The sequence below is a fragment of the Manacus vitellinus genome, unplaced genomic scaffold, assembly GCF_001715985.3.
Source record: "Manacus vitellinus isolate BGI_N305 unplaced genomic scaffold, ASM171598v3 scaffold_12_pilon, whole genome shotgun sequence".
In the NCBI taxonomy this organism is placed as follows: Eukaryota; Metazoa; Chordata; class Aves; order Passeriformes; family Pipridae; genus Manacus; species Manacus vitellinus.
Genome location: NW_021938949.1, coordinates 13,531,856 through 13,555,464, shown reverse-complemented (window position 1 = coordinate 13,555,464; position 23,609 = coordinate 13,531,856).

Here is a 23,609-nt window from a genome sequence, read left to right as displayed (position 1 = left end):
GTCACTTTGGTTACTGACCTGGTCATCCAAAAAAGAAATCTTTGATTGCTCACAAATCATTTAGAATTAATTAGAAAATATGGCGTTTGCTTCTCCAAGAGAACTACTCAGTCTCAATACCCTCCAAATAACATCTAATATGTAGAATGTAAGGAATTAATACATTTTCATCTGATCTAAAAAATAAGCTGTGTTTCTTGTCAGAGTCCAAACACACAAGAAGACTTACCCATTGCAGCCAAAGGTGAGTGACAAGCAGCTCCACCAGTGAGGACTCTGTATTTCTGTATGAATCTGTTCTGCAAAGCACACATGTAAATAAACATGGGACTGCAACCCATCTATAGGATGGTTCTCATGAGAACTACAGAGGTTCTTATTCTGTACATCATTTGGAAATCCATCTTTGTTTATTATTTCTCCATGCATGTAAGTGTTAGCTCCTACTAAAGCTGTCTATTAGAAAAACACAGTATTGTTACTCTTGGTGAATTCTTATGTAAGTTTAAGCATTTCAATGGTCACTTAGCTGAATCCCACAGGAAAGCAGTACAAAAAAAGGAGAAAACACTTGCTGAAGTCAGTGGAATATGCATAACTCTTCATGAGAGCATTGGGGTGCTGTATGAGACATGGACGTGGCATTGAACCAGGTTCTGCCTGCAGATATGCATTTTTTAATCTCATTGACTTAAGTGGATGTTGCCACAGGCAAGATTTGGACCTGTGTGCTCTTAAACTGTTTTCTTTTAAATTGTTTTCATAGTGATTGCAAATATTAATACTAAATGGGCACAGCATGGGCCGTATCATTAATAAGAGCTAAGTTTTTGGTGCATTAAAATTTTAATAAAAAACATAAATTTGAAGTATTAATGATTCTTAAAAATTTTACATTTTAGCTCTTACTATGTAAACAGTGCATAAGAGTATCAGGAAATAGCAGTGTGTTGTAACTCTTGCAACATTATTAGGAATCTCAAGGCATTTAGTGTTTTCTCAAAGACAGTCAGAGAAATATGAGAAAGCCTTTTACCCTCATATTTAAAAAAAAAAAAAACTAAGGAAATATATTTGTCATCTAAAGGAAGCCCAAAGTTAATTTTTTGAAACCTATAATTTCTTAAACTTATAATAAAATGTGTTGTGGCCTGACACATTGTTTTTGAGTGTAGGTACTTGGTAATACTAAAAATAATTTCACAAAGCAGGTGAAGCTGTATTGTAATAGCTGGGGCCTGTATATATATTCTGGTTTCAACTAAACTTTGGGAAGGAAGCATTGCAGCAGACTGTAAAATCAGGTTGGTATAGAGGGAATGAACAAGAGACACTGGTTAGTCTGAACAAAAGAACTGTTCATAACTGGTAGATTTGAAGCTGAGCAGGGAAGTACTGACAAGAGAGGTGGGTCAGTCTGTCCTGGGCTTGCAGACCTGGGTGTGAGCAGCCCTCCTCCCTTTTCCCTCTGACCCAATTCCTGCTTCCACGGGAAGGAAACACGTCCATGGCAGGCAAAAGGAAATTTGAGTGTGCTCCTCCAGGCTGGCATGTTGTCCATGCCATCTGCCCTTCATTGGAGCAGGGAATTAGTTGGGCAGTTTGAACAGCATCACTGGGAGTGATCTGGACAGTGTCAGGATTTACATTAAGAAGCAGGACTTTGTTAAAGGCAGAAGCAGCATTATCAATTTTAAGTAAAAAATATTAAAGCTGTATTTTTTATTTTTAATGTATAAGAGGGAGTATCACTAGGGTGTTCAGGAAGTGAGATGAGGCAGAGTATAGAATCTGAGTTTTAGATAATTGAAGTGGCATCAAGTACTCTCCTATGAAAGTTGGGAAGAGCAACAATTATAAGGGCATAATCTCAACAGTTTCTTCGTTCCTCAGATAAATTGTAGGTTATAAAAAATTAAGTTATCATATTATCAATATGTGGGGCATAATCTCATGCTGATGGGAACTGAATTCTTCTCTGGAAGCAAGTGCTCTTCTGGGAAAATAATCCTGCAACCAGGACAAATTAACTTGTTTCCTTACCCTTCCACAATCTTGTAGGACTGCTCTAATCTCAGTGCAGTGCTCCTTTGCTGAAGGTGATGGAAGGTAAAGGTCTTGTCCTTAGCAGCCTTTTATGTATGTGGAAGCTGTTATAGTCAGCAGATCAAAACCCCCTTTAGTTGTTGTGAAAATATGGACCTGACAACACTTTGTAGGTGCAAATGGTTGTGGGTTTGGTGGGATTTAGCAACATTCTGCCATCAGCACTGGAATTGCTTGAGTTCAAAAGCTGTACAGGATTTCTGAATTGTTCCTGAAAGAATATGTGAAATCTGTTGGGATGAGTCATTTATCCAGTGTGCTCTCATCTGACTTTCCCCATTAGTCTCATCCACTGAGGTTATTTGTCTTAAGTTTCTTCATTCAGCACAGGATTGTGTTGCAGAAGCTCCTGGGGAGCTTGTTACCACATCGTAGAAAACATTGCATTGACTCTTGAGTTTGCAGACTTCTGTTTCTAGATGTCCTTTTCTGTTCTAACAAGCTTTGTCTGGTTTGAACACAGTGTGAGTTGAATGGAGACTGGATTTCTATGTGTCAGTTCCTCCCAGTGGGCACCTGGTGATGTCCAGTGCTGCAGAACCTGTTCTGCCTGAGGGGCTGCTGTCACAGAGGGGCACCCCCAGCCATCACCCCAAAGGGCATCAGTTCCTCTCCCTCCTCACCCACAGGTCCTGTTTCCCAGGCCACATGGCCAACCTCTATTCAAGCTCAGCTGGTGTGGGTTGGGAGGAAGCCAGTGCTGCCCATTCAATAAGGAAATTCTGCTGATTGTTTTTTTTATTTTAGTTATCTGTTTAGAATTAAAAGCATATAGTATTCTGCCATTGCTATGAACAGGTTTGACTCAACCTAGTAAGAGAAGCTTTCCATTTAAGTCCCAAAAGGGCATCAATATGAAAGATCCTAGAGCAGCATTAAGTTTTTTCTTCTCTCTTATGAGACAGGCCATTTCCCTAATGTGTGAAGAGCAAAATTTGGTTTAGTCATGTGTTATGAAGACAGTACTGAAGTTCAAAAATATCTGGAGTATTTGAGAACTTTGAGACTTCCACATTGCTGAAGTCTTCTGAATGAACAATATCAAGAAGTTTATTCTCCTTTCATTGAAAGCCTATTCCATACCCTCTTAAATTATAATTGAAAAAAATGTTTCTGTATCTTTTCTCATATTCCTTGATTATGCTCAAGCTTGCTGCCACCAGAGTGACTTACTGCCCCGATCAGTACCTTTACAATAACACTACATAGCCATCCTTATTTAATTGCAGAAGTATGTGCATTTCCTCTTGTGTTTAACCTGTCTTTGTTCAGCTCCCCTTCCTCTCAGGTTTGCCTGCACTACTTGCTGACTCCTTGTCCCACTGGTTGCAGGGGAGGAGCAAAGTGCTGATCAGGGCTGCTGAGGCAGCTCAGACACTGCCCTGAGATGGCTCTGGGGATGCCCCAATGTCTCCCTGCCTTGTTTGCTCAGCCAGGTGCTGACTTGCTCCTGGCAGCACCTCAGGGAAAACAAGGGGTGAAAAGGAAGCTGCAGCCCTGAGGTAGATCTGAAAGAACAGGAGACAGTGAGTCCACTAAAGTGCACAACACCACTCATTTTCTCCAGCAAGGCTTTACTCTAAACAAGAAGCCTCTGCTTGCTAGCACTGCTGTCAACATTTTAAAAATCAGCTTCGTCTTTGGAGTTAGCCACACTTACTGAGTGCTTCAGGCACCAACTCAATCAAAACATGCACAGCAAGAACTCATCCCTTTTTTGCAAACCACAAGATACTGCACAGTGTCACTTTAACATCTTCAGCCCAAAGCCTGCTGCTGCGTGCTAACAAAGTGCACTAGCAAAATCATTGCCAACACCTGAGAACAAAAATTACCTTGGTTACCCCACCAAGACAAAAGTACAATACTTGTAAAAAAAAAAAAGGGGAAAAAATTGCTTTAAATAAGACATATTTTTTCCCCATAAATACTAGTCCAGCTGTGAGTGAGGGCTGTTGTGAAGTGCTGAACCCACATTCATGTGCATGTTAAATGCCATAAACTGCTCATGGCATTCTGTGCAGGGTGATTCACTTTTTCCAACCACTTCAGTGTTGCACATATGGAATCTGTTGTATATTGTCAGCCAGTGCTGCACTGTGTTTCATCCCCTTGTGTATATAAACCATGCAGAGTCGTTCAGCCATTCCTGGAATATCCCTCCTTTCGCAGTGTTCCTCTCCAGAGAGAGAGGACAAGGCTTTTTGATAACTGATTTTGCAATTCCATTATGGGATCTACTTATATATTAAACTTTAATGTAATAGCTACTCCAAGAACAGAGGAGCTTACTTGATGCTGTCTTAATTTGGGCAGTTTGACTTCAGAGTGCTTAGCTTGTGATCCTAAAATTGTTCACTTTTGAGATTGTGTGTTCTGGGTCTGGCTTTTTGGGGGGTTTTTTTAGATGTAACAAGATTATCTTTGAGCTTTTTAATCCCCTGCAAGTTTTGACAGTCACATTTGTAGAAGATAAAAGCTCCTTCCTGTGGTGTAAGGTCTTCTCATCTACCTTAACCTTTCGGTGTTTGGCAAATGGGATTAAAGCTTTTATTTGCATCAAAACAAAAGTTTAAAGCAATCGACTGTCAATAAACCTGTTGGCAGCTGTTCCAAAATATTCGTGATAGTTTATAGATAGCTGTGGTGGATTGGCAGTGCTTGCTGAATTCCTCAAGAGGGTGGAATTGGAACCAGATCTAGTGGGTGTGTCGAGAGGGCCACGTGGATGTGCTGCTTCTCATTTCTCCTGATATCTAACCCAGAAGTACAGCAGGCTTTCATTTTTTAGTCAAACCTTTGGATGTGGCAGGTTTTAGGAATTTAATTTTTTTTACTGGTTTTGGGGTTTTTGTGTTTGTTTTTTGTTTTGGTTTTTGGGGGGTTTTTTATTGTTGTTTTCCTTGTTGTTTGGTTTGTTTTGATTTGGTTTGGGGAGTTTTTCAAGGGGCTTTCTGGTGTTTGCTTTTTTAGTTTCTGAGCAGCATCAGCTCTCAGATTAAGCCTGGCTTTCAAACTCTGTGTGACCAGGCTGTTGCAATCTCCTTCCTTTGCCTTATGTTTCTGACATATTAAGTACTCCAAACTTCTTATAGCTTTGTCCAAACAGGGAATTCACAAATATAGGCCAGAAATTAAGGCACAGCATAATGAAAGAACTCTTAAAACATTGAATCACTTGTTCTGAAAACATGGACAAGCATGGCTGGAGAGTCATTCCCTCACCCTCCTCTCTCACATGCACCTAAAACCAGCCTGACAGGTGAGAAACAGGCTTTCTGGTGTGGGTTTTTTTGCCTGCTTTGATAGTGCCTGCAGCCCTGCCAGGTGCAAGGTGTGGCTGCATGGGAGCTGAACTGCCTTGTGCTGAGTTGTTTATCTTTGCTGGGAAACCTGCCTTTACCAACCTGTGGTAGGGAACTTGAGCTTAGACACTGTGCTCCAAGAAGACCACCTGCAGTGAAAGCAGACCCATCTACTGCAGTGGAGGTGTATCAGTTAATACTGAATAACTGGAGCCATAATGAAAAAATAAGGATTTATCCCTTTGGAATATCACTTTTTTTGTTCTCTCCTAATGGCTAAGTGTAAATATTACAGGCTCCCTTAGCATCTGAGGGAATAATGCTCTCCACTCTTCCAAAAGCAGAATTGTTGCTTTGTGAACTTCCTATGTGCTTACTGTTTTCTGCATTTTCAGAATAAGAAGTGATGTGGAGGGTTGGAGTTTTTATATATATATGTATATTTATATAGAGATATATATATAAAATCCTCCAGTGATAATCTGCCTTGAAGGCCTCTTTTCACAGGCCCATGACCAGCAGTGCAGCCAGCTGAAAAGCAATTCCACTGGAGTAAACCCTGTACTAAAGTACTGCAGTGGCTTTACTGTTAAATGGGATATTTGCATGTCAGTAGATATTGGGATGCAAACTTTTTATTTCATAAACAAATTCAGTTTTGATGTAAACGGGTTTCCATGTTTTGTTGTGTTAATGGGCTTGAGGACATTGATAACAGCCCCGAGGGAAAAGACTTGGGGTAGAGAACACTCTGAGGAGACCTTAGAGCCCCTTCCAGTGCCTAAAGGGGCTCCAAGGTAGCTGGAGAGGGACTTTTGTCAAGGGCATGGAGTAGCAATGGCTTTAAACTGAAAGAGGGCAGGATTAGATTTAAACTTAAGGAACAAACTCTTTCCTGTGAGGGTGGTGAGGCCCTGGCACAGGTTGCCCAGAGAAGCTGTGGCTGCCCCATCCCTGGAAGTGTTCAAGGCTTGGAGCAACCTGGGCTAGTGGAAGGTATCCCTGCCCCTAGAAGGGGATTGGAATGAGATGATCTTTTAAGGGTCCTTCTTACCCAAATCATTCTATGACAAGACACTTTTACATTTATTTTTTTTTGTCATCTCTGTGCTATTTGTGTCCCATCTCCCCCTCAGTCTCTCCTTTCTTCTCTTAAAGAAAGTTAGAATTACATTAGAATCAAAGTTTTCATTTAAGAAAAGAGAAAGAAAAGCAGTCTCACTTTTCAGAAGCATGAGGAAAGCAGCCTTATAAGTTCATCCAAAGACATATAAAAACACTCTTGTAAATGACTTTATATAGTGTGAGGAACTGCAGGAGCCTGTTTCTTTTGAAATCTTGCAGAATGCAGTATTGCCTTTCAGATCTTGACCTTGCAGTGAAATACTAATTTGAGCTCTTCTGGGGAATTTTCCTAATGGCTTTACCTAAAATGACTGCTTTACATAGAATACATAAGCGAAAATACTGACTTGTCAAAATTCAAATCGTTTTGTGGGAACAAATAATTTTCTTGGTGTTTTTGACAGGTAAGCAGCTTCTCAGTTGAAAATGAGAGATCTTCCACTGTGAGTCTCCCTCTCCATTGAAATGGCTGTCCTGAAGTCTCTGCTCACAGTTCTGCTGGCAGCCCTGCTTGGTAATGTGTGTCAGGTTTTTATTCTCACCTCATAAAGTTGTTTCATTTCTTATCTGTGTTAAAAATCCTTCAGGACAGAACTGAGACTGTTTGTAATCTGCTTAGGCAACTCCTCTGGTTCAGATTCCTGCCCTTCTGTTCCCAGGTATCTGCCCTGCGAGGTGTTTGCCAATCATCTGGTGGTTGGGTAGAGACAGGCTGAGGATAAGGCTCCTGTTCTCACCTGATCCATCCAATTCCCATTGAATCCTTCCCCTGCGCAGCCTGTCTTTGAGGATGTTTATCCTTCCAGGCTGGATCAGCATATGCATGTTTTGTTTTCTTTCTTGTCCTCCATTAAAAAAAAATCAAAAAGGAAAGCTTAGTGCCACCTGTTTGATCTGCAGGGAGAACAGGGGACTCAAATTGTGGTGTCATGGGACGTGAGACCATTTTCTTCTCTGAAATGAGCATCATTGCCACCACCCCAGTCTTAGGGAATATAATGGAATGCTATCAGAGTTTAATTCTGTGCTTTGGGGCTCTATCCCAGGATGGATTTGCCTGAATATGCAAACCTTTTCTTCCAGTGCTAGTTTTCAAGTTCGTGAAGGTAATAGCTAACACAGTTTTAATTGAAGTCGTGGTAGAATGTGTTCAATAATTTAGGGCTGCCTGATACTCTCTGGCCTTTCAAGAAAGATGCAATCTGTTGGAACAGTTTGACTGTCAGGAGGACCTGCCAATGAGCTGGTTTATACATTTTTCAACATTTCCATTTTGCAGTTTTTTCCAGAAGATGCTGAATTTTTCCCCCCCTTCCTTGGATAAATGTAAATCACACACTTGAAATGAAACCAAAGCAAAAGAATATTAAAAGCTGACTGAAGCAGGAATGTTTGCTTTCAGTTTGTTGCTTCCTGTTCTGATCATGAAATTTGATTAAAACGTTGTTTAAAGATAACAGCAACCCCACAAATCAGTGTATGGTGTAGCTATATCTGCTAACAATTCTTTTGAAGAAGGAACAACTATAAACTCTGTCTTTTAGTGTTTTTTAGAACAGAAAAGACATTTTACTTGCCAAGATCATAGTTCTTGTTCTACTTTTTCTCTTTTCCTGTTTTGAATCAAGCAAAGAATGAGAATATTCTATGTAGTTCTCACTAAAATTCACAGACTAGGGGTTTTCTTTTTCCAGGAAGAAGATGGTGAAGGTATTAGTCTGAAAGAAAAAACTATATTCTTTTGTACTGGGACTGTGTGATTATAGCTATGATAATTTTAGTGTCACTGTCTTCCTGTTTAACTAAGAAGGGTTGGGAAACATGAAACAATAAAAGCCAATGTTTGAGTTCTGGACCTGTAAGTTTTTCTGTCAGGCAGCTGGAGCAGCCAGACTCTTTCACCCTTCTGGTTTTCTAAGAACAAAAGCTTGTTGAAATCCCTGCTTCTACTTAACTACTGTAAAGAAGAAAAGTGAAGGTTATTCAGTTCAAGGCCATGAGGTCCATACCCACCCCTGGGGCTGCAATGCCAGGAGCCTTTCAGCTGATTCCCTGTGAAGGGATGAAGGAATTGAATTTCAGAGACAAGTGAATTACAGACATTTAACTGTAAGTTTCCTGCTGTGCAGTATTGGGGCTATGAATTAATATGAACAACACTTGGGTGTGGGTAACTATCCATTTTACCAGCTATTTTGTTCTAGTTTTTGGTAACTATTAAGTGTCCTGTTAAGTGGTAACAGTAAAGAAATAGTAAAACCAGTAACCTAAAGAGTAATGCATGTCTAAATATCAACTGTAGGGCACCATTAATGCAACAATAACCTTTGAATAATGTTCAAAGAAGACATCTAAATTAAACCATTATTTACCTAGTGTCATAAAAAAGACAAATTTTGTGTTGTCAGTCTCTTTGACCCTGTTGGCTTCTAAATCACTGTCATCCAGTTGTAGTATTTGGTAGTGTCCAGCTCCTTCAGGTCAAGTTCTCCATCTTGCCAAAGTCAGGGACTGGGCTCCAGTCTGTGTTGCAAAGGCAATATTTGGCTTTGATTATGTGTGTGATTGGCTTAAACAGCAGGTGTGGAATTCCTGAAGGAGGGAACAACGTTATCATTAAGACTCCTACTGGCTGGGTTCTAGATAATAATTTCGTAGCAAAACTTGTCTGTGATTGCAGGAGAACAAAGAATTCTTCCTTGCCCTTAGCTAAAGCTTCTCCAAAACACCTCCCTCGAGCTTAATACAGGTGCTTGTTCAAAAATTAATCTTAATTTGAACCCACAGTAAAGAAACCTAAGCCATGTGTAGCAGTGCCACCTAGTGTAGACTATTACTCCTTGGTTTTCCAGAATTTCACTCCTATCTTGGGTCTATAATGGTTCAGGAAAGCAAACATTACCTCTTTGTAGTAGGAATTGCTTCAAAGGTCTGGACCAGAATATCTTCTTAGATGAAACAAGCTCCTACAGCTGTTTCACTCTTTGCTGAATTAATGACAAAACATTTTGAAGTAATCCATGCACAATAGATTATTTCCTTTATGTCACATTTAGCTTTTAGAATAAGATGGACAGATAGGATAGAGCAGGAACTGGATACTACTCTTGCTCAAGGAATATTAGCTTGATATTGTGGATATTCACTGAGGATTGATAATACTTTTGTAAAATTATTAATGGAATAAACTAGCATTTATTATGACAAAAATTAATAGACATTAACTGCCAATCTACATAAAACTTGATTTGTGCAGTAGAGGAGTAGAAATAAGGGTTATATTACAAATTCAAACAGTAAATGCTTTATCCTAGGTGAGAATTCTAAAAAGAAATGGGTTTAAACTTACTGTGGCTCTTAGGAAATTGTTTTCATTTATAACTCTTAGCCTAATAGCTGTTCTTGCTGTTAAGTTTTGGCTCCTAACTGGCAAAGAATAGTCCTCACAAGTCTGAACCTTGTTGTTATGACAAATAAACAAAGCTGTGGAATGGATCTTTATTTTCACTATAATCCCACTAAAGTCAGACTAATGAAATCTAAAGAAGTTTATCTGGATTTTCACCAGGTTTAAGAAAACAGACATTTAGTTCTGTGTACCTCTAACCAAGAGGAAGTTCATCACTGCAGCTGGAGCTGCTGGGAATTGCGTGTTTTTTCTGGATTCCCAAAGGAAACACTGTCAGCCAAAGTCAGAAATGGTAGGAGGACAGAAAGCAAAAGGCACAGCTGCTGGATTTATACTTACATAGTATTTATTCTGCTTTGCCTTCCAAATTAGCTGCTGAAACTCTTTTGCAGTTGAGAATTGTTTATCTAGTGCTGTCTAGCTCCATACACAGACACACTTCTGAGGCCACCCAGGGAAAGTGAAAAAGCCCTGTCTTGAGTTCAGGTGCCTGTTTGCTGATTCCAGACATGAGAAGGAAAGAACTCTGCCAACAGGATCTTTGAAGGAAAGATTTATGTGAAAGGATATTACCAAGAGGAGAATTGATAATGTATTGATACTCAGTGTCTTGGGATGTTGTGCTGTACAAGGAGCAAACCACTCCAACACCTCTCCAGACAATGCTGCCTTGGAGTCCTGTCTCTGCAGGGAAAATGAGATTGTGACTGCTCCAGTGCCAAGGCCCAGTGTCACTGGCACAGGGCATGGTGAAAACTAAGTGAGCAGGTATAACCAACACTGTCTGTACATGGGGTAGGTCAGGTCTCTCAAGAAAATCAGACCATGACTTCAAAATTTGGGCAACCTCTAGACTGCTTTTATTCTTAGTGGATGTTGAAGCAAATTTGTTCACGGTGCTTCTCTGCCCACAAGGGTTTTAGGGTAATTTTGTTGGTTGGATCAAAGTGCTGTAGAAACAAAGCTCCAGATTAGATCAAGAGGGTTCTGTCTCCAGACCTTTGAGCTGCATCCCCCTCAAAGGGGATTATTGTTTTGACTGTTATCAGTGAAGGGAATGGACAGTGTTTCTACCTGAGATGAGTTCGTATTTCACTCACATCATGTAAGGGGTTTGTATCATTAGCTATAATTCAGATCATTAATTTTGGAAGCCCTGGAGTGAAGGGGCATCCAGGTAGCTCCACATTTGTGTAGCCTAAGTTTCCTTTTATGAAGTACATAACGTGTATTAAGGTATTGATGGTCTTGTAGCTGGTGACTCTGTGCCAATGTTGTCAATGACAGGAATTTTTCCGAGTGCTTCCTAGCACTGATAGACAGCTGATGGCTCTAAAGACCAAGGTTGTTGAGTGGAATTTCAAGTGTACAGGAAGAAGCAAGACCTTTGCTGTTCATAAATGTGAGTTATCTTACTCTGATTTGACTTACTAATCTAGTGGGGACTCATGGCTTACACAGAAAATCAGGTGATCTTGTTCCTTCCATTCTTGTCTGTTAATGTGCTTCTGTGGGATTCTCTCTGGTGAAAGCTAATGTGGTTCTGTGTGGGTTCTGTCACCAACTAGCAGAGGAACATGTCAGGGGACTCCTTGTTAAAAATGTTAGCCGTGCATCCCAGGCACCTTTTCTGTTTTTCTCCCAGGGTTATGCAATAAAAGGTTTTGAAAGTGCAGCAGAGGTGGAGATATTAATGGCAATGTCTTCCCAACACTATATTAGCCAACCTGGTTTGTTTTGGTGCTGCAGCCTGCAGTGATTGCTGGAAACCCTGTCTCACAGCTTTGCTCTAATTCTCCAGGGCAACCACATCAAATGGCAAATGTACTGATTTGGTTGTTTTGGATCCAGGGGAGATCTGTGGGTGCCACACTGACATACACAGTAAGAGGTGTGTGTTTTGGCCCAAGGAGAATCAAAACAAAACTAAGCAGCAAGGGCAAGTCAGGCAGCCTTCCAAGGGAGTCCAAAATACTGACTGGTGTGTCCTGTATCTCACTGGCCTTGCATCACCAGCAGCAGGACACGGTACAAGTTACTGTGAGGTTCCCTTGTGCTGAGGGCTGCAGCCAAGATTTCAGCTGGTGATGTATAACTACAGTGTTTCCTTTTGATTTTGCAATATTAAAAAGCCTTCATGGGAACCTAGCAGGAACCTCATGATTTGCAAAGTTGTCAGGTGTTCCTGAAAGCTGGAAAAGAGGGTTTTCATTTCAGATGAACATTCTCTGTCCATTTAATTCCTGATGGTGGGTCGGGCTTTGTGGCCTTTTTCCTTTTGTTCTGCTCTTTTAAGTGAAAGCAAAATACTGATGACATCTGATCCACAGCTGTAGGGCTTGACTATTTTTAGGGATTTCAAAAGGGAGAGTTCAGATAGTGTGTAGACATGAAGGTGGAGTGTGGCTGTGGTAGAGCTGAACTGGAGCTGAATCTCTGAGGCAGTGACAGGCTTTAAACAGGACACTTGTGTGGAGCTGGAACTTTGCCACAAGCAGTTTGAGAGGCAGTGTCCAGAAACAGAGACCATCCTTACCAAGGAAGGGAACAGTTAAATTCTGGCTACAAATGGAGCAAAACTGTAGGAAAATGAATTACCTGTGTCTATTAACAACTGTACTTGAATATTTCATAAGAAGATCAGAAGTCTGGCCATTTTTAAGAAACTTCCCCTCATGGTCCTCTGAAATCGAACATTTAGCATAGCTGTTAATGCCCCAAAAGTGAATGGTCACATGAGGGTACACTCATTTATTGATTTTATAACTTTATGAACTTATAAATGTACATAAATGTTAGATATACTTCCTTTTCCCAAAATCGTATAAACAACTCTGTTCTGCTCTTGTCTAAACCAATTTTTTTGCCTTTTGAAAGTCTCATTCATTAGGTCAGATATGCAGATTAAGGAATTAAAAGTTTTGATAGACTTCTCTTTGTTCTGGTTCAAATATTAAGGGAAGCAGTGAGAAAGCCAGTAGATCACATTGAGTAGGAAAGCAACGGCAATGTACAGTCTTAAATTAATGCCCTATTTGAAATCCCTGTTTCTTGTATGAAACTGGAAAGGAGGATTTTCTGGAAGAAAATTGCTTCCTATTTGAAAAGTCATTCTGCAAACAGCAGTTTTCTTTGCCTGAAAGATGCTGTGACCTCTACTGCATTTTGATGGTGATAGAGTAGGCTGTTCAGTCCATGCCATATTTTATTCTGCAGTATAAAAACCCAGAGCTTCTCTAGATGTTAACAAATTAGCACAGGCACAAAACCCCTTGTACTTAATAAAGAAGTTAAGGTTTCCTACCACATAAGGCTGAAAAATGTTTTAAGCTGAAAACCACATTTTTGCTCTCACACTTGAGAGCAGCACAAATGCAATTAGAAAACTAATTGCAGCAAAAGACAAATATTGCCTGCCTATCTACAGCACAAATGGGCATAAACAAGGGAGGCAGTGCCACTACCTAGAATGCACCTCTTTCCTCTGACTACATTTGTGGTTTTTAACTTGGGCTGATGCTTTGATAAAAATGGTTATAATAAGACCTCACGCTGACTTCAGAGGGAGCTGCCACAATCCATGTCCTTGGCTGATCTCCTGTTGCCCCTGCTGGGCTGTGACCTGAACAATTTGAATGTTTAATTTTTTTCAGACTGAGCCTAGCTATGACATTGATGTTAGGACTTAACTTTATTAGCTTTGTGTGTTGGCTCAAGTATCAGTATTGCCTAGACGTAAAAATAAAAGAGCAGAATAAGGTGAAGCTGGATAATTCCTCCCTCTGAGTTGGCATTACTTGCTTTCTATGATATCAGAGTCAAATTTAAACTGCCTAACTTGGGCATGGCTGTGCTTTGATATTTTTTTTTCCTTTATGGCATTACCATATCCTTAGTCACAGCATCTTACTTTGAGATGCTGCTATACATTCCAACTGGGTGTAATTTAACATTTAGATTCTTAGCTAAACTTAACATCCCTAGAGGCTTTAGAGTTTGAAGGCTTGTTGTTGTTTTTTTTTTTTTTTAATTAAAGAATTGCAGTGCCAGTCAAGCAGTATTTTCCCAGGCTGGCTGGTGCTGATGCAAAGTGGCACCCTCAGTTTGCACACAGCACAGGGCAATGCCCTACTCAGGGAATTGCCCAATTCAATGGCAGAAACTGAGGAGCACCTTGATTATCAGTCAGCATTGTAATGGCAACTATTTGAAATCTTGGCTGCTGATCCAAGGAACTGCTTAATAAAAATAAGTAAGAATCAAACAACACCACCCCCACCAAACCCCCACCACTCCCACTCAGTATCGGTTTTGATGCTGATAGTGCAGGGCAGGGTGAATGCATTTTGACTGCTCTGCCCTGAGCGGGTAACAGAACTGCACTTCCACTTCTTTGGAGCTAGACAAGCACAGTTGTGTTTATTATTCTGAGGATGGAAGTCAACACACTTCAGATTTCTGGAAAACATTCAAGGATTTCTCTTCCGTGCTAAAGGGTTTAAAACAGAATGTGCTGCTTGTTAAAAACAGCCTATCCCAGTTCCCACTGCAGCCAACACTCCAGAGCAGTGGAAGCTGAGCCAGCATTGCTGTGAGGGGAAAGGAGAGGCAGAAATCTAAGCACCAGAAATGCACGTGCAGGGTTGTCACATGATACCACTGAGAAACATCTGTGAGTAAAGTAGAGTTCAGTGCAGAGTCTTAATCGTTAAGAAATGTTGATGAACAATCCCTCTCTGAAGGAAGTTATTTTCCAGTGTGTCAGATAATGAGTAGTACAGTGGGGGGAAAATAACTCCCACTTTTATTCTGATACTTTAATCATATGTGCAGCCTCCTGTCAGTTAAACTCTTTCTGGAAAAGCGCAACTTTGTCAAAATGATCATAAGTAAAGTAAAAGGGGAAAAAAAGGAAAATAATGAGAAAAGTACATAATCACACACAAGAATTTGGCCTGTTTCCTGTGCTTTGACAGTGTATTTATACTACTAGAGGTGGGTATTAATCTTATCAGACTGGTTGGCCTGAAGTTGTGGCAGTTCTCCTTAGGTCTTCCCTGGGTTTCTTACTTGCCTCTCCTCTTACGGATAGAGAGTATTTCTGTGGGAAGTTAATTTTAATTTTAATGTAAAAAAAAAAATTATCTGGAGTCAAATTTTCTGCACAGTGCCAGTGGGTCAGGAAATCAGTTCCATTAGCATTTACAAGAAACATGAGCAAGTGTAGTGATAGAAATGTGCTCGAGCATTGATGAAGTCAGTGATTTTCATACCTTTTGGGGTTTTATCTTACATTGTTAAAAACACTGGCAAAATATATTGAGCGGGGGAGTTCTCTTTATGTGTATAACATAAGTCAGAAATCTTCCTACAGACGAAATTATCAGCATTTACAAAAGCAAACAAACCTATGCAGAAATGTACCTTATAAACGAGCTTTCCATAAATCACAAACAAGATGCGTATGTTTATTAATGATGAAAATTAATCCAGTAAAGGTGACTAATCCAGCAGCCTCCTTTCCCAAGGTAGTGAGTGCTCTCATTTGCCTTTTTGAGTGACTTGGGGAGAGCAGCAGGAAGATCTTCTGAATGTTAGGTAAATGTAGAATGGACTAGAGAGGAAAAACAACTTAGGGGTTTTTAATTCTTTTACCTTGAAATACTTCTGGACAATTGGACAAGGTAAGTTTGGGAATTTTCACAATTCTTCTGTTCTAAATTTTTTTGTTAGTAAAGTTCCTATTACATGAGTCTCTTCAAGCTCTGCAGTTTAAAATGCAAGTAGTTCGTGGCTTTTAAGAACACATATGAAATGCAGTAATAAAATCTGTCTGTCTGCTTGTGCACTTAAGGAAATAATAGCAAAGCAACAGAGGTTTAGAACTTGGATTCTTGTGTCTGTTTGTTGTTGTTGTAAGCTGACCAGCCAGTGAATAGTTTAAGTTGATTATGCTGATGTGTGGGATGTGTTGAGAAACTCTTGATGGTGTGTTTGAAACTGGGGCCTGAGTAATTTTAAAATTTCATCATCACTTTCCAAGAGGGGATCAGTGGCAGAGAGTTATACATAAAACTATTGGTAGCCTCATGTAGAACCTGAATGCACCAACAGCACTGATAATGCTGGATCTCAGTCCGTGTTTCTGTTTCCTGGCAATGCTGTGACCTGTGCTGGTGACAGTGACAGTGCTCAGTCTGAGCCAGTTGAGATCATTAGCAGATTTGGCAGATCATTTAACGTGGAACCAATGATCAGTGTTCAAATGATCTAAGAAATGGAGGGAAATAAAAGATAAACTAGCAGTAACTAGTCTACACTGCACAGCAGCATTGAAAATCAAACTAGAATTTGACCAAGGGGATTGATTTGTTTGTTTGTTTGTTTAGGGTTTTTTGTTTTGTTTTTTTTAACAGGGGAAGCTGGGTGGCTTACTTTGCTTACATCTTAGAAGAATTCAATCTATAGCTAATTAAAAGAAGCAGATGGCTGGGGGTACAAATATTACATCATCTTTTTTGCAGTTCACTATTAAGGACTGTGCTTGAAATGAGATTTGCATGTTCTGGGAAAGAAAAAAACGTGGAAACTGCAGTGCAGCTGCCTCTCTACAGTCTTGGTTCCACTTTTGCATCTTTGCAGTTCTGTGTGATGGGGCTGAGTACTAAAGCCTCAGGGTAGAAGGTTGTGTTCCACGTCTGTGTGGGTGTGGAGGGACCTTGGCTGCCAAGGAAAGCATCCAGGACTGGATTACAGGGGATCACAGGTAGAGCAGAGATGGTGCCAACTGGATTCATATACTCAGGATTGTTGTGCAACCAAGGCATTGCCTGAGCCCTCTGGTTTAAGCTACAAGAGTTTGGCTGGACTTCATGACAAACCAGGAACTGTCCCTATTGCCCTGCAAATCCTCAGGAATAGTTTCCTTGAAGAGACATGCAACTGGAAGTGTGCCAGCTAATGAAATGGGAGTCTGTGTGAAATGGAAACAGAGAACTCCTGTAGATGTGCTCCCATCCAGCAGTTTTCTTGCCAGGAATACCCACTACTGGAGGTTTCTGACAAACCTTGCCTGCTTTACAGCCTGATGAAAGAAGTTTGTCTTTCTAGCAGTATCTCATGTTTAGACAGCCCTCCCTTTCCTGCACAGGAAGGGATATGGAAGCTCATGATACTCCCCATGGGAAATGTCACCAAAAGTGCCCCAATTGCTACCAAAACATTTAAATTTTTTATCTGACTTATAGAGTAAATTTAGGTAGAAATAATGTTATATTTTTCAGCAGAAGGAAGCAGTGATGAAAAAATAGTCTAAAATAAATGCAGTTGCTCCCAGAAATTACCCAGATAGTCTGTTGTCTGTGCAAATGCACAGTCCAGGTCCTGCAACAGCATCTTAGAATATATTACTTCTGTTTCACCCACCATGCTTTCTTCTCCAAAAAAAAAAAAAGGTTTCTAAATTTCAGAAACTGCTTCCATATGTTATTTTTACTTTTTAAACACTCAAATTAAAAATGTGTTTTTAACACACCACTTAAATCTAGGAGCTGAAAGGAATGGGTGGGTTTGCTTTCATCAACACAGTAAATTACTTTTTCATTTCTGTATTTCTTTACTTATCTTTCAAATTTTACTGTTCAAGTAGAATTTTATTATTCAATTAATGGAATCAAGGCATCATACTCAGCGTACAGTAACTTCTTCCATATGATATGTGGTTTAATGAACTAGTTAGTGGTGGATGGTTGCTCTGCCAGATTCCTTTGCCACTGGCTCTCTCTTGCTGCTGTTGAGCAAGAAAAAAGAACAAGAAGGCAGTGGTTTGGATACCAAATCCTTCAGAGAGTAGCAAATGGAGGATGTGCAAAAGTATCCAAGTAGGAACTGAGAGTGGAGGCCAGAAAAGAAGCTCCAAAAGCAACTGAACCAGTAATTGAGAACATAATTGATCCTTAAATAAATCACTGTTGGCTTGGTACTTAAATAGGACTCTGAACTGCAATTTTTAAAAGCATATTGCTTTAAACATCAATGTATCAATCCTTGTGATTGCATTGTCAAAATAAATGAGATGTTCAGAACCTGCATGTTGTTAAGGAAAAGTCAACCAGTTGCCAATGAAAACAAATTGCAGTGCAGTGAGATAAAACCCCTAAACTCAGCACTCCCTCTCATTAAGATTAATTAGTTGCCATCAAAAACATCAGAGAACAATGTGCATAGGCTCACTTTGGTCTCCAGGGCATGTGGGAGGATTAGTGGCATATATTAAGTGTAATCATTTTCGTTGAGCAAGAAAGAATGTTCTTTTCCACATCAGGACAGTGATCCACCCCTTTCTTTACAAGATCTCTCTCCATGGACTCTTGAGCAGTTTCTTCCATCAGTCCTGTTCCACCTCCACTAAGGAAATGATGAGTCTTGTTCCTGTCTGTCTTCTAGCTTGTATTTGTAGCAGATACCTCTCATATTACAGCCAGTAGCTAAATGGCATTTCTCCAATATAACTTTAAAATCCATCCACTAGTGTGCATCCAGTGCTTTTGGACTACCCAGGGTGGAAGCTGCCATGTATCAACAAGAATCCAGTTAGATTCTTAGTATGTAACTAGAGATTTTTTTAATGGTTATAAGATCAATAGATCAAATTATTACTTATTCTTTCTGTCTTTTGACCAGTTCATTCAGTATAAAACTGCTGTATTGAACCTGTTCATGCAGATTCTTAGTTAAGGAAATAGAAAAGATAAATATTTTAAAACTTCAGATTTATGTTCTCCTTCATTAATAAACTAATATATAGCTTTAAATGTACTCTTCTACCAAGTGATGTGACTCATACCAAAGATGTATGGTTTTTTCTGCAATCTACATCTATATGCACACAAAAATAAATTTTCATTATCAAATAGAAGCACTAGCAAACCTTAGATAAAGTTTGTCTTCCATGAATACATGACTCCAAGGAACACTTGGATTCTGTTTACTATTCTCTGTATTGAATACAAATCCATACCAGGCCCAAGACCTGCATGATAACCTTCCACAGGGTTGGTGTAAGTGCCTAAATCTTCAAAGCTCCAGTGGTGGCTGCACTCTTCTGGAATTAAGGAACTGCCAGCCCTTGTGGGGAAAGCTAACACAAGGAGGGAATTGGCTTTTCCAAGCACAGACTTAACCTGTGGATAAAGGAAAAATAACTGGTTGTGTAGCTTTCAATGACAGATCAAAATTTATTTCTGTCACTGTCAAATGGAAGTTTTCTTGTAGATGCTGATTAAACAAAGCAGAACTATCCCCAGCATCTAATAAGACTTGATAGTGCTACTTTAGGTGACTGGAATATACTGTCTTAACTTCTCTTCATTTAGTACAAGATGTATCATGAAGAACAGAATAGAATAATACACTTAAATATTACTTAGTGTTATCAGGGAATAATATACTTAGTATTGTGGCTGTATCTATTGTATTGTTGAGTTCTAAGTGGCTTTATTTCCTTTTTTAATTTTAATTTGTTCATGTTGTTCTTGACCTACTACTGTTATCTTTGTTTGCTGAAACAGTCCCTTATTATGCAAACATTAGTAATGGCTTTTAGATGAATGAGGGGAAAAAACAGATGTACAAAATATTACCAAAGAGCTGTAAATATTTCATGAAAGGAAGGCTCAACTAGAGTAGTTAATGAACCATTAAAAATACAGAGCTTTATATGTTCCAGTATAACAGTGCCCAGAATTTTCAGTCTGTGGCAGTGCCAGTAGTGGATGTAGAACTGCAACGTGTGAATTAAATCAATGGAATAAGGCAAGCTGACTGATCCTTGACTTGCTGGATGGGGGCACTTTTTGACCAAGAGGAAAATAAAAATCTTTCCACTGAATGAAGGACACTCATATTTATGGGATTAGGAACAGGGATGCAAAGTGCCTCTGGCCCAGTCTCTTATGTGAAGCAGGGCTATTGCTGTATTTAGATCAGATCAGCCATGGCAGAGTCTTGAAAATTCCAAAGATGGAGATGTTTCTCCTCTCCCTCCAAGGGGAGAAGAGATGGCCCTGCTGGAGTAGAAGCTTTGGACCAGCTGGCCTCCAAATCTCCCTTCCAGCCTCACCCATTCTGTGCTAGGGGAAAGTGGAACACACTTCCACTGAAGGCTCCTTCCCCTCAGTGTTAGGGGTGGGACACCCATTCACAGCCAAGGGTGTCATCTGTGTGATTAATGTTGTGTAGTGACCTCTCTGAAGATATAATGACAGACTGAAGTGTGTTCAGTTAAAAAATGTTATCCCTCTTGAAGATCACTTCAGCTAAATGGATATATGAAGACAGGCTGTAAAGTCAGAAAAATGCCCTGGCAAAGAAAATGTTAATGTCATTCAAGGTGGGACCAAAAATGAGGGGGAAGAAATGGATGTTTGTGAAGACAGTGATAGCTTCAGCTGTGAACCACCTCAGCAGAGCTGAGTCTCCAGTTTAACAATAATGGAAGGTTACTTCTAAATGTCAAAACTTGTAATGTAGTTGTACCAAAACCCATTTTCTCCCATATCTGTTCCAGGGACATAACTCAGAAAAGTCTTGAGACAGCTGGGAGAATTGAACTGTTTCAAATATGTTCTGTGTCTTACTTATTGTTTTGGTTTTGATAATTTTTAATTTCCTGTAACTCTCTGCTTTGCTAGACTAAACTTATTTGCCTTTTTGGATTTGTGTAGCATTAATGATAGCCTCATGCAATTTTACCAGGGATAAAGCAGCTTGTCTTTTTCCCAAAATAGCTCTATTTTTTATCATGTCATAGAGGACTTGAAATTCCAGAAAAGGTTCAGGAAGCTAATTCAGGGTGACTTTCCCACCAAGCTGCAGAGGTTGATTTGATAAGCTGATGAAAGTAAGGGTTGAATATGAGGGAGAAATAGCAACCAGTAAACATTCTCTGACAAGGCAGAATATTATTCCTCTGCCACTTCATGGATTTCATGCAGTCCAATTTATGTTAGACTGTGTGAACCCCAGGACTAGCAAGGATGTCCAGAGGGGGAGTAGCTGTTTCTATTTCTTGTTTCCAAAGACTTTTCAGGAGATGAAATAACTTTGCCTGATTTTCTAAAACACTGCAGACAGGTGAATTTCACACATTTAAGACTAAATAAAGCAGAATAGTCAGGAAAAGCCTTGTTGGAAGGTCTGGAGAAGCAAGAGGTACTGAGTGATTCTATCACTGAGCCAACCAGCCCAGGAAATAATCCTGTTCTTCCATCAGAACTCCAGGTATGTGGACAAGTGTTCATACCCCTACATGACGTACTTCCACATAAAATCTTAATGAATACCTCAAGGCAAGATTAAAGAGGGATATTTTGGAGACTGACAAAGAGGATCATTAAAGAAAGTTTCTTTCATCTTCTTTCTCTTCCCTTCCTCCTTATTAAGTTTTTTGCTTGTCCTTTAATTTCAAGACACGTCTCGGTGGATAAAACCTGTGTTTTAAGTAAAGTAAAACATGGTTACTGTTTGCCTACAGTTGTGCATTCAGTGGTGTTTATGGTATCAGTCCAGGCACCCAGGTTTTTTATTCCTCCTTAGAATGAATGCATATTTCCAAAATTAAACATAGACTTTCAGCAGGAATGCAGATCTCTGTTGTGTATGGGGAGGGATATCCCCATGGAATTTGTGATCCATTAAGTGCTTTTGTTTCGGGTGGGTAGATCAGAAAGATATAGGATGCAGTTGGCAGCCTTGAGTTGGGCCCTGCTCTTTCAGGTTCCTCTTTAGATGTCTTTGGAGATCCTGGCTCAGTGCTGGTGTGTTTGTCCTCTTCTATTAAAACCAGTTGTCTTTACCAACACAAATCCTGAAGTACAGGGAACAGCAGTCAGTAATTTAGGCGATCCAAAAGGAGAAGTTAAGACTGCAGAATCATTAGGTTAAAGGATTTCTTAATCTAAGTAGGCCACATCATCACAGCCTGTCAGTACAGACTAACAAAGAGGCTTTATTTGGTTATCTAATGTGTTTATGCATAATTGTACCACAATGCTATCCAGAGGCTAATTTTGATTTAAGGTTCTTCCAGTGGAAAAATAAAAGATCTAAGAGGTTGTTTTGCTTGACAGACTACGTTTAAGTGATGTGCTATTAGGATTTGCATAGGAGTATATAGGTAATATGCCAGTGGACACTGATATGCCTGAAACCTTCCAGTGGCATGGACTGACTCACTGTCTCATCACACTGTCACAAGTGTGCAAGGGTTTTGAGGGTATGCCACGTTTCTCACCTAATTATTGCATATCTAGCAAGGGTCAACCTGCAAGCAGTTTTACCAAAGGGAATATAGGTAAGAGTAAGTTTCTGCTTACAGGTAGGCAGGAAGGAGAAAACCCATGCTTAAGAAAGGATAACTTCAGGCGTGGCAAGATATGTGGGGCTTCAGCTTTGGAAGACACAAGTAGACCCCAAATAGTACAAGGGGATGGATTCATTTTGTGGTTTGTGTGTAGGAATTGGCTTTGAAGCACAATCTAGGCACCATCTATAATGCTGCTTTGAAAAACTGGACACTTCATTTTAGGGCTGTATGTGTTAGCAAAAGCAATTTCACTTAGAATATATCTATATTGTCTCACGGCTGCTTCTCCAGGGTGAGGACATCCAAGGGGCACAGATACCCACTTTGCAGAAAGCCACCCCTGACCTCTGGGAGAGGGGGCACAGCCACCAGCAAACACAGGCAGTGCTCTGTTCAGAACAGGCTGCTGTGGGAGCACAGACCTGGCTGGTTCCTCCCCAGGTCCTGCTGCAGCCAGGACTGTGCTCACAGGACCTGTAAGCAGGGCCCAGCAGCAGCTCTGTGGGCAGGGGTGGAGGGGAGGCAGAGGACACCACAAGCCCAGGCTTCCAGAGGTGTGGAGAGCTGCCAGGTTCCCAGTGCTGCTTCCTCCCCGGTGACTCATGGCTGGGTGTTGACCTCGGGCTGGCAAGGCTGCAGGATGTTCTGGCTTGGTCTGAGGGCAACCCCAAGCACAGAATCACTTCAAGGGCAGTGACTACTGGTTTTATTTTTCTTTCCTTTTTGTAACCTATTAATGCTCTGTGTATTTGGGGCTTCCACTTTATTTTCAGTTTTGGTTTCCTTGATGTAAGTAAAATATTTCTCCTCTTTCTGCTTTCCTTTTCAGTAAGCGTTACCTTTTGCAACAAAATTAACATCCAGTTTAATTTAAGATGATATTTGGATAACAGTTAACAGGAAGAGCACTCTTGGAATCATAGAATCATCAAGGCTGGAAGAGACCTCTTTCTGAAATGAATAAAACTTCAGGAGGCTGGGTTCTTTTGGGTGTAGAACAAGATTCTAGTTAGTGGAAAATGTGAAAAGAATAGCACTTTATAAACACTTTTATTTAAATTGGATAACTAATCTTAATTCTGAGTCTTTTATAAAAATAACTAGTTGTGAATAGGAAGTAATATTGGACAAAATGATAATACTATATGTGGTGTAATAGTCATAAACTTGAGTCTAACCTCAAGATCCTGTCTGAGTAAGAGTTATGAGATATTCTTTTTGTAACCTTTGCCATTAATACTTTCAGCTTTGTGGTTAATATCAACAGAGCCCAATCAGGCTTAGGACCTACAAAAGTGTT